This window comes from Spodoptera frugiperda, chromosome 4 (assembly GCF_023101765.2).
Source record: "Spodoptera frugiperda isolate SF20-4 chromosome 4, AGI-APGP_CSIRO_Sfru_2.0, whole genome shotgun sequence".
In the NCBI taxonomy this organism is placed as follows: Eukaryota; Metazoa; Arthropoda; class Insecta; order Lepidoptera; family Noctuidae; genus Spodoptera; species Spodoptera frugiperda.
In genome coordinates, this window is record NC_064215.1 from 5,673,239 (window position 1) to 5,685,318 (window position 12,080).

The window sequence follows — 12,080 nt, forward strand, 5'->3', positions numbered from 1 at the left end:
TTGACAATGTCCAGAATTGCGACCTATTCTTCCAAGAATTAGACCTTCTTTAACATATTGAACGCCGGGTGGTCACTGGTAGTGGTAACCGACGTAGCAGAGGATTTGCCTTCAACAAATGCCTGCTATTGGCAGTCAAAGACTTAATTATATGGTTACATGTAAAACTCATGAATTCTTCTAAACCACTTCAATCCAACTTTAATTCCTTTCATCATTACTCTCAGCTTCCAGCGAGAGGTTCGCACTGCTCCCAGTTAGTACGTCAAACTTTTTAATTTAAAAGTAATGAATCATATCTTTTACAAACGATGAATTGCCATTTGAATGACGACAATGGGACATTATTAAGTGCGTCCAGATTCGACCAATTACGCCAATTACAATCTCCCGGTACATACATACGTAGATGTGGGTGTATGTGTTATTTCCTCATCCATTGTGTTGTGTCTGTACAAATTAACTAATTCGGGTTGTGATTTGGTCTTTTGTTGCTGTTTAGCTGATGGCTCTGTGGTACAGTGATCTGGTTCAAATAATAAATTAGATGAGTACAAAATTACTGTATCTATAGCTATAGCGTTTTTATAAAACTCTATGTTTCATAAGAGTTAAACGCTCATATTGGATTCGAAAATACAGCAATGCTCACAATTTCTGGTATGTACTGTTTTGAAAAAGATACCAATTACCAACAGAATGTAGTCTTGATGGTCGAATGGAATGTCTCAACACGTTCTGTCCAGAATGCAATGTCAGTACATCTGTGGATATCGATAACAGTATCCATCCGCCATAATTGCATCAGCAGGGGCGTCCGTCCGCCGATCGTTGGGTGTCTATAGCGGACCACTAATAAATAATTTAAATAAATTGACGGACGAGATTTACTCATTGGTGGCTTCCGTCTCTCAATTACTCTTTATTTATCACTTACTACGCGTCGACCGCCACAAGTATTGGGCGAACGATTGAACTATTTAGACGCATTTGTTTTCATTTTGGGAAAGGAAGCTCCAATACATTTGATTGAATGTCCATCTGCCATTCCAAAAATAATAGTATCGTTACTGCTTAAGTCTGGTTAACCATCCAACCAATTTTAATGTCTAATGGATCTTTCTAAAATGTTCATTAGTGATTCTTAAAACAGTGAGGGATCTTACTTTTTCTTCTCTGTGAATCAAATGGCCTTTTCCCACATTTAAATTAAGTCACATCTATCGTCGTACCTTCGTAATTATAATATTGACTGAGCTCCAGTTTGATTATCACCTCTGACTTTGATGAAACATCCTTGAGGTACAAAATAATTAACATTCATAATAACGTGTATTTGTGTATGAGCAATTGCCTCTGTTTGGTGGCTTCCGTTATCCTGCTGCATTTATCCCAGTCATCATCATTTGGGTTGTTTTGTTTAAGTCGTCTTGATTCACTTTGTCTGTTTATACGGTTTCGGATACTAATGTAATATGTAAACTTGGACGTAACATTACACCATTCGCCAAAAGAGGATACAGAGCAGTATAGCATTAAAGTAGTCTAGTCTATGTCTAGACACTAGATTCTGTCTTTGAGAATTTCGATATTGAAAAAACCAATGAGGTACACATTTGCCAAACCTGAGACCTCTAGAAAATCGAACCTACAAGAGATGTAACAAACCTCTCCTGACTTCTAAATAGGTGCCAAAAAAGTACTAATATGGTATATGGTCATAGTAGATTCACTTCAAAATATCCTCATATATCTTTCAACAGATATATGAGGACTATCTTAGAATATAGTAAGACAATTTTAGTTAAGAGGGTATATAATTTAATCCTTCTTTTATAGCAGCATTGAAACTCTTATTAATATTTACACATGCTAAGCTATATTTCATTTTAGAATGACAATATTTTTGTGAAATTTCCGTATCGCAATGGTTCCCCCTTACATTTTGTATCCGGGATATTAATCATAGTGCTATTAGTTAGGATGGAGGACCCATCGCCCCATACATTTTTCTGTCCTAAATGAATCTATTTTCAATGAATTTCAATTAGTTTACATTATACGTATCCTGTTCTTCGAACTGTTCATTAGGTTTGATTGGAAAGCATTGCTGAGGTTTGTAATTTTTAAAACCAGTAAACCCACTTTATCTAAGACTCTGAAGTTATGTCTAATGACTCCAATGTGTGGTGGTTTCTTTACGATGGTGTCTTAAAGTTAAGGAATATCTCTGTCTTATTCTTCATGCTATACATGATTTTGTGTTATATGTAAGATTTTAATTGAAAAACGGGTGTTTACCGTGCCAGTTTATATTACCACTACTTTTACTGATGTTTTCCACTTTACCAATAAACAAGATTGCAGAACTCATGATATTGAATGTCGAATCTCCATTGTTAGCAAAAGTTCTTTCCTGCTTTAAACTTCTGGTTTACATCGAAGTTTTTATAAAGAACAGAAATACAAGAAGAGCAAAGCCTTATCATTTCTCAACTATCTTATTACTACTTTTAGCTTAAAGTTCTCGAACCCCACGACTATCATAGAAACTACAGGAATGCATTTGAGAAATTCCTTCTAAAAGAATTGCTTTAAATTTACACTTTATTTTAGTTTTAACTAGAATTGAGGTATTGCCTCCTAAGTATCCCTAACAGAATTGAATTAAACATTGACAGATTTTGATAGTACATTTACATTACATTCATCACTACTAATTAAATTCTACTTACTATCATTTAGAGTTGAAAATGATTATTTTCTCCTGTCAATGACTTTCTTGTTCACATAGTCCGTACTCGCAATCGATTACAATCAATCAAATACTCTACCTACTTAATTCAAGAAACATTTACCTTTCACCTCTAAACAAATGTTGGTCCAATATAATTATTGGGTACACAGAATTAAAGTCGAACAAACGCATTTCAATCAGCAAGCAGACGGGCTCATTGACACCGGACAATAAATTTGGCAAATCAATTGGCAAACGGTAATATTTGGACTGAGTCGTATATTAAAGACGTCTATGCTAATGTACGGATGAATTAAACGCATTGGTGTTTATTAAGGCGAATTTGCGTCACTAGAGAGCACAAGGTACTTTTCCATCCTGTGGTTTGGGACTTCTAAATAATTTTAAACAGCATAATTTGGGCGTCATTCATGTCGTCCTTGAAACGAAACGCTATGTTCCTCACGTGCGTTGAATAAATACTAGCTAATACACTCTATTCCACTTATTTTGAAATCATGACATCAGTATTCATTACTATACGTAAGCCATGTCCCGTAAGCTGAAATGTCCGTTACTACTTGGATGTTGCGTTCAGTTTCAAGAAGGCGCCTCTTGAAAAAAGGCAGCGGCTATTCCTTGTACAAGACGGTTTCTAGTTCATATTTTTCAACCGAGTGTATTTTTGTTTGTGCTTTTACGCTTTTTGTTTTATTTTGGTCTTGTGAAATGTACAACAAGCTTTTCAAATTACCTGAGTTTCTACAAGAGCCAGTACTACTACTATCCAGTATGAAGAACAAATACGATTCGTTAATGGAAAATAATACCCTAATTATATCAACAATGTACCTTAATTATAAACTATTTTCTTTGGAAAAAATCAAAGTTATAGTCTGAGAGTCAACAAAAAAAGTTTAAGAACTCGCTTAATATGGCATTTGGCTCACCATAATTTCCTTATAAACCTAAGCGACTTTGATAAATGATGTAGCATTAGATTTGTGTCAACTGAAGACGTCAATAGACGCTGTAATGCTCAAGTATTCAGAATGAGGTCACAAGTCCCCTAGACTAGCACATTTACATCAAAGTTCGTTATGTTCACGTTTGGGAAAACAAAATGTGTCATGTGGCTGTCTTCAAAATTACAGATGTTTCATCTTCTAAAGTAAGTACATGCCTTGTGAAACTACATAATTTTGCTTCTTGTATATTATTTTAATTTACAATAATTAACCCTCATCTTACACGAAGCTCCCAAATCACGTACCTGATATCCTTATACAAGAAAATTCCACGAAACATATTTGCACAATAATTATTTGTGAATTAACGCGATAAACTTAAAGAATCACCACAATATGCAAATTCTTGCCGTAAAGGGTTAATATAAAACATTAAAATGATTGTTATTACACACGTTAATTATCTCGACCTTTTTAAATCGTTCAAGATAATAATACGAAAATGCCATATAATTATTTTTCGGACACCATTAAATATTATTAAGTTTTTTGACATTTCTTCTTAATTGCTTGTTTTTTAAAAACCGTAATGAGATTCCTTATACAATCTCATATTTTACGAAGCAGGTAAATTGATTCGATTGTATTACAATATTAAGTTTGTTTGTAAGACTCGACCGATATTAATAAGGTGTCAATGAAACACTGTAAGTCTGGAATATTTATTAGCGTTTTATATTGAAAACGATTAGAGTCAGGTTGTATATTTCCTTCACGAAATAATCTTTATTATAGCCTTTGGAGCTCGCAATGGGGTTCTTGGCAATGACACCCTTTCAACACATTAACTACGAATATAACCTCTTGGAATAGTAGTCGATGACGATCGTTCCCCATTAACCTATTTTCCGCAGTTGCGTCTGACAACTTGTGCGGAAAACAACTGAACAATTGTTTTTCCACTGGTAGATCGTTTGGAATGTTTATTTATTTATTGTGGCCACTAAACGAGCGTGTGGTCCGTATTCCGCGGCGGTCTCCACTTTTCAAGCGGCGGTGTGCGATCGCTCGATAGTGTACCATTAGCGCGAAGAGTCGCGCCGGCATCCAATTGTGCGCTTAGATAGCGCATACAAATGTCGATCGGCGGGCTCCGTTCCCGCCTCGCTCGCCCCGCTCATCTGCATTCAATCCCATTGTTGCCTTTATTATTGGATATATGCGTAATCGCTAATTTATGGATCGCACTGACCGCGCCAACGTCACCAGTGATCTAATCTACGTTTGCGGCTTTCGGCTTGTTTACGTACAGTGCTTCCGCGCAAACAGGCTTTTGTTGTCAATTTCAAACCATTTTGTTGTAATCTGAAAATTACCTAAGAATGTACTTAAAGTTTCTAAGTCAGGAGAAGACTAATTAATGAATGGCATTTATTTAAACACTATTAATAGGATGAATCGACAAGAGTACTTAATATGTATATGGTAGAGAATGAACTGTACTTCTCGGTAAGTATTGAATGTTACCGAGTTGTTCTTTTAGTTCCCGATCTGGAAGCATATGGCTAGATATCGACGTGATATCGTAGGGTGACAATAATTACCTGCAACAAAAAGGCGACAGGATCGTAATAGGGACTGAAAAGACGCGCCGGGCGCGCCGTCGCCGTAAAAAGCGCAAAGAATACACCTCGATATAATCGCACAAAAGCCGCTCCTGAATCCTACCTCAATGCTAATTTCCACTATCGCGCTCGCCCTCATTCATTTTCAATCGGAGGCAGCCTCCGCTTACTTCTATTTTTTTAAAGATCACATTAAAGAATCGAATATGGTGGATGTTTTTTTGTGCGGCTGGTACGTGCGACGCGATTTATTTATTTGCAAGGTTTTTTAAAGCGACATTCCGGCTCGCTGTATACTTGTGTCTACCCGCAATTGGCATTTCGGGCTAAGCGCGAGCTATACAAAGTCGCCGGTTTTAACGGTTGTTTTTAACGCTCGACCCTCTCGCGCAAGAAACGGAGGATACAAATAAATTATTAATCGTTTGTCCTGTCTTTTATAAATTAAAATCCGTCCTTTTTTTGGTCAACCGCGCCCCGATCGTGGATTTTTTGGTCGCGTCGCGTTTCGTTGTCTGTCCTCGAATTTATTAAAAAGCTTAAGCCAGAGGTGAGCAATTAAATCTGTGACAGAAATTAATACGGGAACGGGCCGGGGAGTGCGGGCGACCGGTCCGTACCGCCTTATTAATTCACAGGTTATATGCTTTATTAATCCGCTTACTATAAATAAAGATCTTTCAAAGTGTTCCTGAATTAATGCCAGCACAAATTTAGTGCGACCCTTAAATTATTAGACTGCACAACCAGACAAATTGTAAACATACAATCTGCCCTGCATTCTAGGTAGGTACTAAATATGTTTTGCTACGTGTTATTTCAGAAAAAAATACCTAGAAAACTCACATAATATATTAAAGTAAGCCTTCCGGGTTCGCCGGTCCGAGAAATTCATGAAAATTATCTAATTACGTGTGTGCAGAGAGAAAAATCGCGAGTTACTTACGTAACCGCCCGGAAAATTACAGGCATAAATCACGCGGCAGCGGGCGCGCAGGGAGGGGATGATTTTCCATTCGCTATCTTTTACGTTGGTATTATTTTGATTTATTTCCGTACGTAATGAAAGCGTACGTCTCGGTGTTGATGTACCAGAAATCCAGTGGTTTATTCATTTCTCTAGATTGCCTTATTGGATGGGCGCATCGTTATTAACTAAGTAGCTGAATATAAATCTTGGTGATCATAAATTTAGTAATAAAATAGGATGAGGATTACCACAAATAGGTGTTACTTGTGTGAGGAATAAAACGGCGGACGTTGTGGCGAGGTGTGGAGCAGTAGGATGCGTGATGGGGCGGTATACATGCTCGTTAACATGGAAAGTGCTACATTCCGCGACACCGCACATTAGGCTGCGGCCGTGCGCAATTATGCCGCGACTCTCATTGCGCGCCCCCGAGTCTCGCGTCCCTAGCCTTGTTGAATAAAGATGTAACCGCTGCAATCAGACGACTACTTACTTACTGGCTTGGCTATACTTTGTCATAAATATGGATCTATTTTCATCTGATCACCGAGTTCGAATTAAGATTTATGCTTCAAGAACTAAAAATACGTATACATAATGGTTTTCGTTTAGTATTCTCTTCTAATCATCAACTCGTATTATCAAACAGCCGAATTCTAAAATGGTATCAATGAACTGCTACTGTAGAGTAGCAGCGTGACAATCGCCGCGTCGTGTGTCGCGAAATGCTCCTCATGAATATGAGCCTCTTGCATGGCTTGAAACTAGTCGAGTTTATCGTCAAAACATTACGTGAGTAAGCCGATAACATAATAATTATCTTTAAGTGATTCCTAAGAACACTGCATTTTCACGCCGATATAAAAAAATTATCTTGTTTGATGAGAGCTTCAATATTAATGGCTAGCTAGCTTAGGGACATATGATCAACATTATCTTTTAACAAATATGTCTGCCCCACACGTAAATCATAGGTACCTTAATAGCATAATGAACTGTATGTACAAAGTCTTAACCAAATTCCAATGGCTTGTTGGTGAAAGTAACTGTTATAAATATCACAGCATTCATTGTAGTGTTTGACCCTTGGGCCGAGTTCACGACAGCGGTGTTTTGTCGTCGATACGCCACGTTGTTATTGTGTACGTACGCCACGCAGGAATGTTGGGAATGACGCGTAATGGCTGCCATTATCGTTGCGCTAAGCAGCCGACGCGACGCGACCACCACTCCGATAGCCAATCGTGAGCCTGCACGCACCTTTATGCACAATCTACGCTGTTACAATACTGTCTTTCTACCGTTCATAAGTGTAATGTTTTAATATTGGATGGTTCTAAACTATATTATGAACTATGGACCTACAAGTCTGCTTAAATCTCAGGGCTCTGTGCGCAAAAGCTCCTGATTGGCATTTAAGTTCCTGCTTCCATATATTTTGCAGTAAAACCAATATGTTTAACACTATCCTACCGAATTATTTAACTACCCAAAGTATAAAATAATCGCCTCGTAATGCATAAGTCTATATAAAACAAATAAATTCGATCTAAGAATGTTAAACTTACGATACATATTCAGCTATCAAATCACCATCGAAACATAAATCCGGCTATCAATCGTGCTAAAGCCTGCCACATAAACCTTATCCGACACAAACTCGAACGGTACACCTAAACAAATCGTATAACTTGGGACGCAGAACAAAAGGACCACAAATCTCAAACAGCAGCTCGAACATTTCTTAATTAGCCACTTTTTATTGAACAACAAATTCGGTTAACTTCAACAAAGGCTTCTAAGAAAATAAAAATAAATTTGATTCGTGACGAATCACGAAGGTGTTTCGCCTGATCCCTCGTAACCCTTTTTGTGACTCTGACTAATCTAGAGATGGCCCCTGGAAGTTTTTAATTAAAGATAATGTAACATAGCTGCACGTACCTACTGTACTGCGACAATCAGGGTTGCACCGACATCCGTTCATTATGTTCCGTACTCAAAGGAATGTCCAATCAAGACTAGATTGACGATTATGAATACATTTTCGTAAAAGGTAGATAAGTACCAACATAATTAAGGAAAGCGCATTTTACAAATGTTTCAGACGATTGACAGCTTTTGTGAATTCTAAGATAAACTTGCAAGTTTATGTTTTACTTTGGTCAATGTGCATAACTCGAGAGCGACAGCCCTGCCCGTCAAGTGTACGGCAGCAGTAATTAGTAGAAAGCGCTCTCGAGCAGTGTGAATAGCATCAACAATGTAGCCGGTAGCCGCCTCACCTCCTCTGCCTATATTCAATTAAAAACACAATGCCGGCACAGGCTACAGTGGCCACTTCTAAAAAGAAAACCACCTCGCTCATCTCCACGCAAACTAATTCATCTCTACATCGACCATAAATTATACGTGCCGCACTACATGTTGTTGAACGCGAACTTTTATTGGTTGTAACGACAAATTATCCCAATCGTGATCATTGAAAATCACTCAACATTCAAGACACTTGTAACTGCGCTCGAATTCAACCTTTCTAACTCTTTGCCCAAAAAGTTACATTAAGATGGTCGTTAATAGTCGACTTGATTACCATCTAAGTTGAGTGGTGAACGATTATTTCGGAGTCGGCTTCTTGATGCGAGAGAAATAAAATGTACGCGCACGCGTCGCCACCGGGTTACGCTGTCGTTAAGAAATTACCGGGCGCGCCGTCGACGCCGCCGATTTTATCGATGGAATTTATCGTCGACACTGGTCGACGAGCGCGTGCGCCCTTCCCTATCAATGCGCATACGATATATGGCCGCTGAGAAAATCCCATATGATATACCTCGATATCTACGCGTTCAAAACATCCAAAATCTTCATTTCATTAAAATGTAGTGAACGGGAACAGTAGTAAGTACCGTTACTGATGACCAAACAACTAACTTTACATATGAATCGAGTGCCTACATTTTGTTCATTCATTTGTTGTCAAAACAATTTCTCCAGTTTCATTATTGAGAGCATTGGTGACCTGTATGTGTGCGCAGGCGCAGCACAGTAGTAACGAGTGTATAATTATTGTTGGCCGCGGCGCCGGTAGCCGAAAGGCCGACTCATCGTAATTTGATGGCGTCGGCCGGCCCGCCCCGCCGCTGCCGACAAAAAACTAATTAACAGAGATGGACCACGAGATAGCCACCTCTACCTACTATGTTGCATTCGCAAGAATAAAATAAAACACTGTGGAACCATGACGATGACATTCAACCAGATCATTTTTGTGTTTCATTTGCTGGCACTACCTGCCTACGTGAGTCGCTTGGGCTTAATTAGAAACCAGTTTTGGCATCTTAGCTGCATTCCATCTAAGACCTAGTGGGAAGCCAAACTCGACGGATCCTAGGCTTAGCTGAGAAAATACTCAGTGTCAAATTACCATAGAAAACCTGTCGCTTTGGTTTATGATCGTATAGATCGTATATCGCTTAACGTTTTTATGGCTACCTACTGTGCACTTGAAGGCAGAATATGAACACCCACACGCTTGACGTATATAGGTGTGTTTATAGGTATACATAATGTGTAAAACATGCGTGTCGGTTGTAGACGGACGCACTTGGTGATAGATTGTCGTCATGATGGATCGCATGGCCGCCGCCAATGGTGTCCGCCGGCCGGCCGACCGCAAACACGACAACACTCGCTACTTACTACTTATTGCTCGCCACCTTAACAACATTGGAAAAACAGATCGGCACTGTTCTACTTTTTAACACTGAAATGAAGCAAATCCTTATTGATTAATGTAAGGATACAGCTGCAAAGCATTATTTTTCTTTGGAATTAAAAGAAATCCCCAACCTAAAGTCAACAATGAATGAACCGTTTAAAATTATTTGGTAGCGGCCAGGACACGGTTGCTCGATTTCCGAAATTCGATAACCAGCCGCGACGCGTCAACAAGTCGAACTTAATCATTTTAAATATGTACTTTTAACTGTGCAACTGTATTGTCGCTGACGTGACTCGCCATTGTTTGCCAGTTTTACCACCGTTTTATACCTTTTTAGTGAACGTTCCCAAACGTAGATATATTATTATGGCAAACAGGCAAATCGAAATTCTTGCCACTTTGATGCAATGAAACATTACAAGTGATGATATCCGAAAACAATTAAATATGATAAGATCCACGCCATTATTTAAAACAAGTATAAAATAAACAGCAAAAGCTTTGGAGAAGTGCTAATTAACGATTTTCAGAATAGAATACGACCTCGCCTTGATTACCCAAAATATGATTGTTTTTTGGCGGCGCCGAAATCGGACGCTTCATTAACACAGGGACACGGCGCGACCCAAAGAAATGTCACGTCAAAATCGTTTTCCGAGAAGCGTAGAGCTACCGGAGCCGAAAGGGAATTAATAAATACAAAAGGGTTATAAAAACTGTGACAGAATTAAGAGCGGGCGCGTTAAAAATGGAGGTGCGAGCGCGACTGCGACGCGAACAAGTGAAACATAATGCGCGAAACAAAGCAGCCGGAGCGAATGCCTTAAATCATTTTTAATTATGTTATGGCGCGGGCGCGCTCGCTGCGTATGCGCACGGCTTGGGTTACAGCGGCTGCTGCGCACACTAATCACGCAGCTCTGCGCACATGTATCTGTCCGGCCGATGCGTGACCCCGTCACGTCCAACTCGCTACCACGCACACATTATGATCATAGAAAAACTTTGTAACACCGCCTTCCAAGGATATAATTACAACCACGATGGAGACAATACTCTAAAAATGTACTTCATACTAAAGGACTATGGAATCATGATCCAAAACAATTAGAAATAATTTACAAACTAGTAAGTTAGTTAACAATCCCGGTTTCTCATTATACAATTTTTCACACAAAATCAGTTTTAAGCTTTTAAAGCTTCCACAGAAGTGTTAAGTGTGTGTTGTATGAAAAACAAGCGATTATTTAAGAGTCATACGTAACTCAGTGACTCATTGTTGGCCGGTTCTTATTTCACGGTAGCTTAGCGGCTTACTAGCATATTACGTGCGACGATATAAGGTGCGAGCCTTGATACGTATATATCTGCACTGATTTAGATAGATACGTTTTAAAATTTGAATTTGATTTTGGTAGTACACTTATGAAATTGAAATGAAAAATCAATAGACAACTGTCCATGGATTACATGGGTAAGGACAAAATTTACGATTATACAAGAAAAAACATTACCTAAATAGAGACTGCACTTTAATATTTTCTGTCCTAGTTTCAATTTTAAGCTCTTATATCGTAGGTCCCAACTGATTATAGTCCCTCAACATAATTCCTTTTACACATTTTCCAAATCTGTGAATTATTGCGGACTATACCTAATAATCTTATAATATCATCAATCAACAGCCTATAAGTGGCCACAAAGACATCTTCGCACAAACACAAGAAGGATCGATTTAAAGATTTTGGTTTACAATCGGTTTTCGGCCATACGACTGGACCTGTATCAGTTCAAGGATGTCAAACAACCTTGAAACCTGGCTCATTTATATTAAAATAACGTTATTGTGTGTGCTACGAATATTTTTATTTTCAAACCGAAGGATATCTTTAAATTCAAACTTTTGCGTCAAATGAAATCTCGCACCTTCTTCGTCCGCTCAGGCTCACGCCGCTACATTCCTAATGGTAAACAAACAACAAGAGTGGTTTGCGTCCGATTCCAACAGAAACGTCTCCTGTTATGTCATTGTACTGCAAATATTCGTTTCCTAATA

At 38.6% G+C, this 12,080-nt stretch overlaps 1 protein-coding gene across 2 annotated transcripts in view; it reads left to right on the plus strand.

Moving 5' to 3' along the window:
• Window positions 1-12,080, plus strand: part of LOC118272636 (WW domain-binding protein 11) — a 151,259-nt gene that overhangs the window by 85,145 nt on the left and 54,034 nt on the right. The gene's annotated exons all lie outside the window — the stretch shown is intronic.